Below are 12,491 nucleotides of genomic sequence, written 5' to 3'. Positions count from 1 at the left end.
ATATTTCTAATGTGTGGGGAATTAAGACCCTTTGCATTTATAGAAACAATGTTAACCATTTTGTATAACTGTCGGGGATTGCATAACTGTCGACAACCAACTGGCAAGTAAAAAGTGTATGTAACGTTTCCGGACAAATAAAGAGGAAAAGGGAGAGAAAGGACACAAAAGATGAAGGATAACAGAAAGAAGAAACAGAACAATAACCCCTCTCGGGGGCACATGTGGACGCCTAACCATGGCGACTCAGAGTTAAACTGTGGGGGGTAGTGGTTAATCTGCCCGCACCCGAACCAAGATTAAACAAATTGTAGTTCCTCGGCACTCCATCTCTGGTCCCCCCGACCGCCACCGGAATTAAAGGAGACTCGGGTATAGTTCCCGGCCGACAGAGAAATGCGGGCGGCAGACGTGGCAGCAGAGACAGGCAACTAACAGTAAATCAACAGAGAGAAGGCATCACTGAAAAACATGCTAATAACACACAGCTATCGCATAGGCACCCTCATCAAACAGTTGCCAAGGTACTGGTGCAACGTAGGAAATATGACACTACAAACCAATCAGAAGACATGAAGTCAATGCAAGTGTAGTAAATCAAACCATTCTCAAAGTTCTGCAGCCGAAGAGGCCCAGTCCCGCTGAAGGCCCCGCTCGGGAGAGGTGTGTGTAGAAGAGCTTGCAGAGTTCCATGATGCTAGGATCTTTTTCCCCTCCTCGACATTCGTTATGACGACAGTAGAACCTTCTCGGAAGATAAGCAACTTAGTGGTATATCCCCATCTGTATAGAATGTTCTCTTTACGTAGCACTGATGTGATGGGGTAAAGAGAGCGCCGTTTCGCTAAAGTTGCGGGGGACAGGTCTCCAAATATCTGAAGTGAGCCCAAAGCCTCCGATGCAGTATTCGAGGGTCTAGCAGCTTTCAGGATCGCCTCCTTCACGTGGAAGTAGTGTAACCTCATAAGGACATCCCGGGGGACCCCGTCTGGAGCGTTCCTGGCTTTAGGGAGCCTATGGATACGGTCAAGTAGAAAGTCCGCTGAACGGAACGAGGGAAGGAGTTTGCTGAAGAGGTCCACTGCAAAATCTTTTAAGGCGCTATTAGCGACGGCATCCGGGACACCACGTAGCTTTATGTTGTTACGTCTCGCTCTGTCCTCAATATCCGAGAGTTTGTCCCTGAGTGCCGTGACCTCATTTTGTAGCAGATCATGAGAAGAGATCAGGTCGTTGTGCGACGACACCACCTCACCCATTTTCGTTTCTAGGTGATCGGTGCGGCCACCTATCTCGTCGATAGATCTCTGACATTCCTTCATAGTCGCTCTGAATTCTGCGGCGACTTTATCCTTAAATTGTGTCAGGAGATGTTTCATAGCCCCCACCGTAAGCGAGTCACCATCATTGATGGAGCGGGGGGGTGCTGTGGTAGGGGCAGACGTGTCTCTAGATGGCGAGGGCACCAGGGCAGCAGGTTTAGAGATACCACCCCGTGCATCCTTTGCTTTAGCGGCCTGAGGAGAAGGTTTAAAGAACGCCACCTGGGAGAGAGTTTTAGCGGCCTTATTTTTCTTTGGAGGCATGGCAGCGCTGAGTGACAGAAGTAGAAGAACGGGAGGCACGCGGCTTCTGGGGTATCAATCGAGGAGGGGTCCACGCAAAAGTCAAGTTGTCATATCATGTCATAGGAACATTCGGGTGTAGGCAGAGGTATCTCAGAGCGATCACTTCATAATATCTTGGCTATTCAACCATAAGGACATCGCGGCCGATCGTCCCGGCGGGTGACGGGATATCTGCGGTCCTATAAATTCTGCAGAGCAATATGTATTTTATATCCAGCACACTGTTTGAGAAAAGTGTGCTGTTACACCCAGAGGCCACTAGATGGTGCAGTTGCAATATTAAGTATTAGTGCCTAGTAAAAGGCTATTTCTCCCCTCACAGGTGCAAGCACAAATTCCTCAACAGGGGCCCCAGAGTAGGAGCAGGGGGAGAACAGTGCCAGAGGGCCACCAATCCTGGTGTAGCCCTAGACCAGGGACCCCCACAGATACACAGGCACACAGCTACCTCAGGTAATCTTCTTTAGGTGCATCAAAGATGGCCGCCGCTTCTCCCTGGGCCTCGGACCCACTGCTCTCTCCTGCCTCCAGGCGTCTCCCCGGCCTGCTGCCCCAGGGGGTATCAACCCAGGGGGTCAGGGGAAGACTCCCAGATGGTCCGGCGCTCCTGTGTGGGGTCCGCGCCGCTTCCCGGCGCCGCGTCTCCGCCGTGGAGCTCGAATCGCGGGCGCCGGGAGTACGCGAGTCCCCGGCTTCCGGGGATGTATAGGCCGCAACCGGCGAGAGCAGTAAAAACTGCTCCCCGGCTCTGCGGCTGTCACTGCAGGGCTTAGGAAGCTTGCAGGGAGGGAAGGGGAGCCCCTGGGGAGGATATATAGAGGGGAAGCCTGCAAGATATTGATAAATAGTGCACTGGAAAGAGGAGGCCAGCAGATACACGTCTGCTCTCTTCTCCAGTCAAGCCACGCCCCCTCAATGCCATCCCTTATTATACCTTCCAGTATTTTCCCTACCATAAATGTCAAACTTACTGGTCTATAGTTATTGGGATTAGTTTTAATTCCCTTTTTAAATATTGGGACCACCTCTGCTATACGCCAGTCCATCGGTATCATTCCTGATGTAATTGACTCATTGAAAGTCAAGTATAAGGGCCTCGATAGCTCTGAATTAAGTTCCATAAGAACCCTGGGGTGAAGTCTATTCGGCCCAGGAGATTTATTTATTTATCTTAACTTTACTTAGTCTCTCCAGGACTACTTCCTCATTTAACCAAGTACTTAGCAACCAGCCAAGTACTTATCCAATGCATACTTGCTGACTATCCCTAAATGTCATGGACATTCTGTGGAATAGATGTGATTTTCTTGATTCCCTGGGGAGTCTACTAATCTCAATTCGGCTGAGCACCATCAGACAGGCCAGCGGGCCTCCAGCAACATCAGACAGACCAGAAGACCACAGTGCCATCAGACAATCCAGAAGGCACCCAGAGCCATCAGACAGGTCAAAAGGCCCCTAGCGCCATCAGAAAGGCCAGTTAGCTCCCAGTGCGAACAGACAGGCTAGTGGGCCCTCAGCACCATCATAAATATTAGAGGGACCCCAGCACCAATTGACAGGCCAGAAGGCCCCCAGCACCATCAGACAGGCCAAAAGCAGTGCCATCTGACAGGCCAGAGGGACCCCAGCACCATCTGACAGGCCAGAGGGCTCCCAGTGCCCTCTGACTCCCAGTGCCCTCTGACAGGCCAGAGAGCTCTCAGCGCCATCTGACAGGCCAGAGGGCCCCTAGCGCCATCTGAAAGGACAGAAGGCCCCCAGCACCATCAGACAAGCCAGCAGGGCCCCTGCACTATCTGACAGGCCAGAGAACCCCCTGTACCATCTGACAGGCCTGAGAGCCCCCTGCACCATCTGACAGGCCAGAGGACCCCCCCAACAACATCTGACAGGCCAGAGGGCCCCCCATCACCATCAGACAGGCCAGAGCCCCCCCCCCAGCACCATCAGAGAGGCCAGAGGGCCCCCCTAGAACCATCAGACAGGTCTGGGGGCCAGAAGTGGCATCAGACAGCAGCGGCATCTGACAGACAGCTGGCTCCCAGTGCCATCTGATGGGCCAGTGGGCCCCCATCACCATCAGACAGGCTAGACGGACCCTGAAGCCATCAGGCAGGCCAGAAGGCCCCCAGCACCATCTACCAGGCCAGCCGGCCTAAGCACAATCTGTCAGGCCAGAGGGTCCCAGCAACATCTGAGAGGTCAGCACCCTCAGCACCATCTGAGAGGTCAGCACCCTCAGCACCATCTTAGAGGTCAGCACCCTCTGCACCATCTGAGAGATCAGCACCTCAGCACCATCTTAGATCAATTCCCTGAGCACCATCTGAGGTCAGTGCCCCTAGCACTACCGGAGAGATCAGCATCCCAGCACCCTCTTAGGTCAGTTCCCTCAGCTCCATCCCAGAGGTCGGCATCTAAGAGTGTTGTTATCTGGGACAACATTGCCTCTTTAATAGTTATTCTAATCCCCGATTCTGTTTTGACTGGGTAGTTAAGGGTATGATTTCTCTGCCCCTCATTTCGATTGAAATAAAAGTTTACCCCTTCTTTGGAAAGTCTATGCCCCTGTGCTAATATTTCAGTTATACTGTAGGTTGCATTGTGTTAAGTGTCAATGTCCAGAAAGGGTGGCCAAACTCAGAGCTCAAGGACCACTAACAGTTCATGTTTTCTAAATCTCCTAACGGTGCACAGGTCAATACTAACTGATACATTTTAAAAGATCTGCAGTTGTTCTGGAAAACATGAACTGTTAGGGGTCCTAGAGGATGGAGTTTGGCTACCCCTGGTATTTACTGTAATAGTAAAACAAACACATACTGTATGTTATTAAATATTCAAACAGTAATAATGTTAATTAGAATAAAATATTCTTTATTCAATTTAATTGAAAATATACATATAAGATAATAAAATGCCCTTTCGGGATATTGAAAAGAATGGGAGGAATGTGAAAATTTGAATTGAAAAGCTCAATACACCCTTTCCCCATGATACAGTATTTGCTAGACTGATCGTTTGGTGAAAAATTCACTGTTAAATGTACTATCTTGAATGTGACCCTTAAATGACCTATAAATATCTTAGATATGAGGAAAATCTCTTGTCTTCTATTCAAAAGTGGTTGAGTAGAGAAACTAAAGTATTAAATTCAAGTATTAATCAAATTCACAAATTCAGTCAATTCAAATTTCTATCTGATGTTAATTTTGCCTTTACTTATAGATAACCTAACACACATTTATTAAAAAGAAAGCAATTATTGTAACTTTCAGATTTTGGTATATAGCAATTCAACTGTAATCACTACATCAAACTACATATGCCAACATCTATTACTTTTTAGTGGTACCTCGGGGTGGGGAGTACAAGTTGGGTGTACCAGTTTCTTGGTCAGATTCTCCCGAGATACTCTCTTGCAGTACCAAACCCTGGCAGTGTATCTTGCAGGAGTATAACACTTTGGGGGGAATGTAATAGGGTGTGAGCAAAAGTGGGCTGGACTCTGGGGGCAGGGGGAAACATGTCCCCCAGGCTGATCCTTATTGGAGTGTTTTGGGCCGGTGTATGGCTGCTACATGGGCCACAGAAGCCTGAATATACCAACGTGCCTCCCCTTTGTTTTCTGAGAGGAGTCGGATGATGATTGCTGTTATGACAGAAGGGGCTGTGTTCCTATCTTCTTCCTCCACGTGGTGGAACATAAAGTAACTTCATTGGTGAGAGCAAGGGGGGCATCAAATCCAATGACTGGTTCTAGCAAGGCTCCCGCTGTGTGAAACAGCAGAGAGTGCCCTGCGCTGTCAGGAGCGGGCTCATACAGAACACATTCAGGTCGGCATCCGGTGAGTTAGAAGCACTTGATGCGGCTGCGGGCTTCCTATGCGGCTACATTTGTTGAAATCTTTACTGTTTCTTCCATGCAGTGAAGACTTTCTTCATACAGGCGCTATAATATACTTGTTCCTGCTCCACCCTCAATGCAGGAACTATGGCCCCCATTCCGAGTTGATCGCACGTAGCAACTTTTTGCTGCTTGTGCAATCAACTTGACGACGCCTATTAGGAGTGTATTTTAGCATAGCAGGGCAGTGATCACTTGTGCAGCCCTGCTATGCTAAAAAGTTACTTACCCTGCGCGACGGATCCAGCGACGAAGGTCCCGGGATTGACGTCAGACATCTGCCCTCCAAACGCCTGGATCCGCCTGCGTTCGCCTCACCACGCCTTGAAAACGGTCAGTTGCCGCCCCGGAACACCTCCCGCCTGCCAGTCTTCATGCGATCGGCGCTGCGATCACTTTCTGCGCTGGCGGCGTTGCTGCCCAGCAATGACGTGTGTCCCGACCCGTTCGCACTACAGCGAAGAACTGCTGCGTGTGAACAAGTCGGAATGACCCCCAATATGGCAGATAACATGCAGCATTCTTCAACATACAGTATTTCCAGGGCTGTTTCTAGACAATTTGTCTCCCAATGCGAGATTTAAAAATGTGTGCCCCCCCCCCCCACACACACATTGACATAAAAAAATGCGCCCCATAGATTAAAAAAAAAAAATATCTGCATGCTGCTCCCAGTGAGAGGGCGTGACCTAGCTAAAATGGGCATGGCCTCACAAAGACTAACTTATACCCCAGTTTTTGAGTTTTTGACCCTGCACCAACAGACCTCGGCCACCACGGGGAAAAAAATAAATTCCACCATATTATGCCCCCTGCACCATATTATGCCACTTACCGCAATGCACGTGATACATTATGCCCTACAGTAAAGCGTCTAATAACTTTTAAATTACATGCTCGTTGCCAAGGGACTCGCGCTGGGTGTCATGCTCATTGCCAGGAGTTTCATGAGCAGGGTATCATGCTCGTTCATTGCCAGGGGTTTCGTGGGCTGGGTGTCTTGCTTATTGCCAGGGGTTTCATGCTCTGTGACCCTTGCTCGTTGCCAGGGGTTTCATGCTCTGGGACGGGTGTCATGCTGGTTGCCAGGGGTAATGCTGTTTGCTAGGGGTGGGTAATGCTGGTTGCCAGGGGTGTCAGCCTCCTGGTGCCCGCTCGCTCCCCTGCTCCCCTCTCCTTCCTGTCATATTACTCCACTAGGGGGCGGAGTTTCGAGAAATGACGCATTGCATTGTGACGTCACGACGCAAATGCATCATTCCGTGAAACTCCGCCCCCTCGAGTGGAGTACTCTGTCAGGGAGGAGGGGGAGCAGTAGGAACCAGGGAAAAGTTCAGCTGCAGGCGCCCCGTGCAGTTGCACGCCTCTCCCGCCGCTAGAACCGGCACTGAGTATTTCCATTACTCTATGCTCTTCATCAACTGCATTAATAGTGGACCACCCTAACCCTCCTTCCCCCAGCAGCAGGTCCTGTCTGCATTTAGGGACTTACTCCCTAAATCAATATACACCTAAAACCATCTAGAAACTACAGTTTCTGTATCATTTAAGCAACCTACTTATTAAAAAAAAGTCCCCATAATTAATTCCATATCACTGTGATAGGACAAATGAAAGAAGCCCTTTAGCAAGCAAAAACATCAGTTTTCTCTAGCATAGGGGCTTTTCGCCCTTTGATAATCACTCCGTGTTATATACTAAAAAACACTTTTTAAGGAGGGGCTGCTGGCCAAGAACTGGTGCTGTATTTTTGCATCCCAGGCTAAAATGTGGCAAATTGGGCCCACACTTATTGAAGTGTCATATGGACAAACTGCTCCTGCCATAGGGCTAGTGCCAGGGACGTGCAGTCAGGGGAGGCAAGGGAGGCAGAGCTTCACCTGTCATACACCTATGCAAATAGCTGATTTTCCACTGATCTCTGTTATAACACAGATCAGTGTAATGGTGCCCATACACCTGTGAGATAATCGGTGCTAACCTTCGATTTCGACCGCATCTTTGATAGAAATCGAAGGATTGTATGCACATTTTGGGTACCTTTCGACGCGATGCGCGGGCACGCCGGTTGAATCTCGCGTCTCAAGATAGTATGTGCTGCACTTAATATTTATCGAATCGCAGTACGATCGCATGTGTTTTTAAAAACACATGCTATATATCGCACTGCGATGTGCGATGGGCACCCGCCGGGAGCGGACGGAGGCCGCTCCCACTCGGCGGTGATGTGCCCATCACGTGATTACCATGCGATCTATCGCATGAACGCATGGTAATCACTTTGGCAGTTCAGGTGCGATGCCCCGCAATTTTGCGTTGCGGGATATCGCACAAGTGTATGGGCACCATTAACATCTGCTGTTTCCATTGCAATATGGAGTTGCTGTGCTCACTGCTCGTACAAAGGGAGAGAGGAGAGGCAATAATAGCTTAACCAGAAACTGCTTAAAGCTAGGGGGCGGAGCTGCACACCAGACAGTATTTCTGAATTGAAAACAATGTCAGGAGAGGCAGTTCTGACATGCGTGCAATGACGGGGGCTCAAGGCCCGCCCCTTCCCTCTGTGATGCAGTCTATAACTACCTCCCCTGACTGGTGCTATTCACCACTCACCAGCATTCTTTCCCACGGGCAGGGGCTGGAGAGGAGGACTACGGTACTGCAGGAACGTGGCCATGGTAAGATCATCCTCTTCCTGCTGCCTGATCTCCCCAGTGAACGAGAGAAGGGGGTGGTGGTGGGGGCTCCCACAATATCTCCCTGACTCTCTTAGCTCCCCCAGTAACTGATGCTCAGATGCCTGAGATCTGAGGTCTAAATAAGTTGTTGTCTGTGCTAACAGCTCATGATTTCAAGATTTCTTTAAATCATGTAAAGGTGACTCAGAAATCCTGAAAGCAGGATTGGGGGGTGATGGGGGGGTGTGAGGACCATATTTGATACTGACATTTAAAGACTATACTGGACAATTACAGGTATAGCTGATATCGGTTGAAGATCGATAGCATTGTGCAGCCCCATCAAATAATCTAAATTGGTCTTATTTTTGCCTTGGACACCCACTGCTGACACCTGTATGTGTTATCCCAGCTTGATGTGAAGTTGTTAGCTGTGAGAAGAATTTGTGCAGGGCCTAGGTACAGTATTACAGGTAAGGCAGCGCCTGTATAAATTGGTGGCAGTCGCACTTGTACTACCAAGATGAGCTGTAACACATCTTAAAGCGTTGCGGCTGGCTTTTACTGAGAGCGGCTCAGGCAGTATTATAGAACGCTAACTTCATGGTTGTTTTCATCTGAATATTCCATTATTATTTTTTTCTTAATTTTAAGTAAATTTTTCATGACACTGTAACAATCATTGTATGAGAACCACAAGCAAATGTTTAATATTTAAACCTAATATGTTAATTTTAATCAAAATAGAGGAATATACTGTACAGTAGCTCTGCTTCTGGAACATTCTTTGCTCTGTCGGAGTAATTCAGACCTGATCGCTCGCTAGCTGTTTTTTGCAGTCCTGTGTTCGCATAGTCGCCACCCACCAGGGAGTGTATTTTAGCTGTTCAAGTGTGCGATCGCATGTTCAGCCGAGCGGTACAAAAAGATCTTGTGTAGTTTCTGAGTAGCCCAGGACTTACTCAGCAGCTGTGATCACTTCAGCCTGTACGTCAGACACTCACCCTGCAAACGCTTGGACACGCCTGCATTTTTCCAACCACTCCCAGAAAACGGTCAGTTGACACCCACAAACGGCTTCTTTCTGTCAATCTTCTTGCGATCGCCCGTGTGAATGGATTCTTCGCATAAACCCATCGCTGAGCGGCGATCCGCTTTGTACCCATGCGATGTGCCGGCACATTGCTGTGCATACGCATGCGCAGTTCTGACCGCAGCCCTGCAAAAAACGTTAGCGAGCGATCAGGTCTGAATTACCCCCTTTGTGGCTTTGGTGGAATCGTAAGCAGTGGTACAACGCATACTGCAGTGGTCCCACTAGGGGTCTGATTCACTACCATTTTCAAATGTGAAACTGCATGCAGTGAGCGATCGTCGGCAGACTGCGCATGCGCTGAAAATGCATTGCACGTGTGCAAAGGGTAAAATGCGATTGCACTTTGTATGCAGCCTAATTGTAAAGAAAACATATATTGATTGACAGGAAGTGATCGTTCGTGGTTGGTAACATAGCGTTTTTGTGGGGAGTGGTTGGGAAAACGCAGGCATATCATGGACGTTTTTCGGGGCGTGTATCTAACGTCATCTGCAAATGCTCTGTTCAAAAACATGGCGCCCGGTGCGACTGCATTGTCATTGATTTGAGTATGCTGGGGACAGCTGCAACTGTCGATGGTGCTAATGTTTTGTGTATACATTGCGAATCTGCTAATGTCTGTGCAGATGTGAGAATGCATCGGTAGGCGTCTTTTACCCTTTCTGGGCGGCTCTTCACATGCGATTTTTAGCAAGAGCAAATTTGTGAAAATCGTTATTTTAGTCTCAATAGCGATCCATAGTGAATTAGGCCTTAGGTCTGGGTAAATACAGAATTCTGGTTTGTTTATGCATGTATCCTAAAGTGTAGTTGCTTTGCAAACTAACCAGAGTTAACTAGTTTGTTTTATTACTTATTTTAATTATGGATGCGAAGCATGTTTGTGAAAAGCATGGTGTGTATTGGTTTGTTCGTGTGGGCAAGTACATGGCTTTAGTGGCATCCTCAGCTTTGGTCTAATCTATACTGCTCCCCAAACTCTTACCTTTATACACTCTAAGAAACACCACCAGTGTCGCGTCTTCGGTGTCCACGCCGGGACCTACATCCGGTTGCGTCATCATCAACGGACACTGTTGTCCTGACGACGGCACACTTCCGGCTATCGTGACTAACCCATCACCATGACAACTTAAAAGCCATATAAACAAAAGGAACTCTGGGACCGGAATGCCTTTATCACTGTACAAAAAACACAAATACAAAACTACACATTATCCTATATCCACACAAAGATACTCTCTATAATCTATAGTGGAAATAAAACGTCATAACATAACATGGATGCAGTGTAAAACTATCTCTCTTATAGAAAACATGTTAACGATAAGGTTTCATTTAAGCCATTAGGCGATACCGTATTTAACCGGTGTATCCACCTGGCTTCTTTTTGCAATAGTATCCTATGCCTGTCACCACCCCGTTTAGAGAAGGGTACCTGCTCTAACATTTTGTAGCGTAAAGTGGCTAATCCATGTTGGTGTAATTTAAAATGCTTAGCCACCGGCTGGTCAATATTTTTGCCTTCCAAGATTTGTTTAATAGCACTTCTGTGCTGTGACATACGCTCTTTAATTGACAGCTAGTCTTACCTATATAAAATAGGCCACATGGACACCTAATACAGTACACAACGAACTTGCTAGTGCAGGTCAAAACCTATTTAATTTTAACTATTTTCACCGTGTGGGGATGAACCACATAGTCTCCTGTCTCAAGATATAGACAGGTAGTGCACCCTGTGCACTTGTAATTGCCAGGTTTTCTGGACAAAAAAGTGCCTGTGTCAGTCATAGATAATTGAGAAATGTCATTGTGTACTATCATGTCCCTAATGTTATTCCCTCTCCTATAACAAGGCATAAACCTGCTTGATTTCAAACTATTAAGGTCAGCATCCGATTGGATGACCGGCCAGATCCTCTTAGCTGTTTTAGTAAGGAGATGACTGGTGGTAGTAAAATTAGTTACACATGCTACTACTTTAGATAAGCTGTCAGTGTCACTAGCCTTAGGTGCCGGAATTTTGGGCTGTAACATGGCTTTAGCCCTAGCTAACTGAAGCAATTTGCTCTTGTAGCCTCTTTCCAAGAATCTCTTGGTCATAAGGTCCATCTGAATTTTTTTCATCATTCAAGTCGCTACAAATGCGATGAACTCGCAAAAATTGAGAATATGGCAGTCCATTCCTCAACGACTAGGGATGGTGGCTCGAAGACATTAAAAGTCTGTTAACATCAGTAGGTTTACTATAGACCGAGGTCTTAAATTTACCTTCGGCCAACGTAATTTTAACATCCAAAAAGTTAATGCTGACTTAGTGCCGATCCACTGCTGGGCCTCCTCAGCTTGCCTCTCATGGTCCAAGGGCACGAGTGGGGACATCCAGCGCCGACCCGGTCTACGTTGTTCCACTGATGGTCCGCGAGAGGCAAGCTGAGGAGCCCCAAGGGCACGGGTGGAGGCAACTAGTGCCGCAACCTAGCTGTGTCGGGCCTCTGCTAGGGCTCCTCAGCTTGTTTCTCACTGTCCAAGGGCACGTGTGGAGACATCCAGCACCGACTTTGTCCGCATCAGTCCACTGCTGGGGCTCCTCAGCTTGCCTCTCATGGTCCAATGGCATGGGTGTGGACGTCCAGTGCCGACCCTTTCTGCATCGTTTCACTGATGGGGCTACTCAGGTTGCCTCTTGCTGTCCAAGTGCACGGGTGTGGACGTTCAGCGCAGACTCTATCCGTGTCGATCCACTGCTGGGCCTCCTCAGCTTGCCTCTCACCATCCAAGAGCATGGGTGGGGACGTCCAGCACTGACCCTTTCCGCGTTGTTCCACTAATGGGGCTCCTCAGCTTCCCTCTCCTGGTCCAAGGGCATGGGTGGGGACGTCCAGCGCGCGCTATGGGGATGTCCAGCGCCGACGCTGTCCGTGTCGATCTACTGCTGGGCATCCTCAAGTTTCCTCTCTCCGTCCACAGGCATGGCTGGGGATGTCCAGCGCCGACCCTGTCAGTGATCGTCCACAAATGGGGCTCCTCACATTGCCTCTCGCGGTCCAAGGGCACGGGTGGGGACATCCAGCGCCGACCCTGCCTCCGCGTCGGTCCACTGATAGGGCTCCTTAATTTGCCTCTCGCAGTCCAAGGGCACGGGTGGGTACGTCTAGCACCAACCCTGTCGGCGT

General features: G+C 48.6%; 1 long non-coding RNA gene across 2 annotated transcripts in view; it reads right to left on the bottom strand.

Moving 5' to 3' along the window:
• LOC134955918 (uncharacterized) overlaps positions 1–12,491 on the bottom strand; it is a 52,288-nt gene that overhangs the window by 6,557 nt on the left and 33,240 nt on the right. For both annotated transcript variants that reach the window (XR_010185972.1, XR_010185977.1), the window contains exon 2: positions 10,298–10,494. This is a non-coding gene — a long non-coding RNA (uncharacterized LOC134955918). The remainder of the gene's footprint in view (positions 1–10,297; positions 10,495–12,491) is intronic.

The sequence above is a fragment of the Pseudophryne corroboree genome, chromosome 1 (assembly GCF_028390025.1).
Source record: "Pseudophryne corroboree isolate aPseCor3 chromosome 1, aPseCor3.hap2, whole genome shotgun sequence".
NCBI classification, from domain to species: Eukaryota; Metazoa; Chordata; class Amphibia; order Anura; family Myobatrachidae; genus Pseudophryne; species Pseudophryne corroboree.
This window is presented reverse-complemented; position numbering and strand designations above follow the sequence as displayed.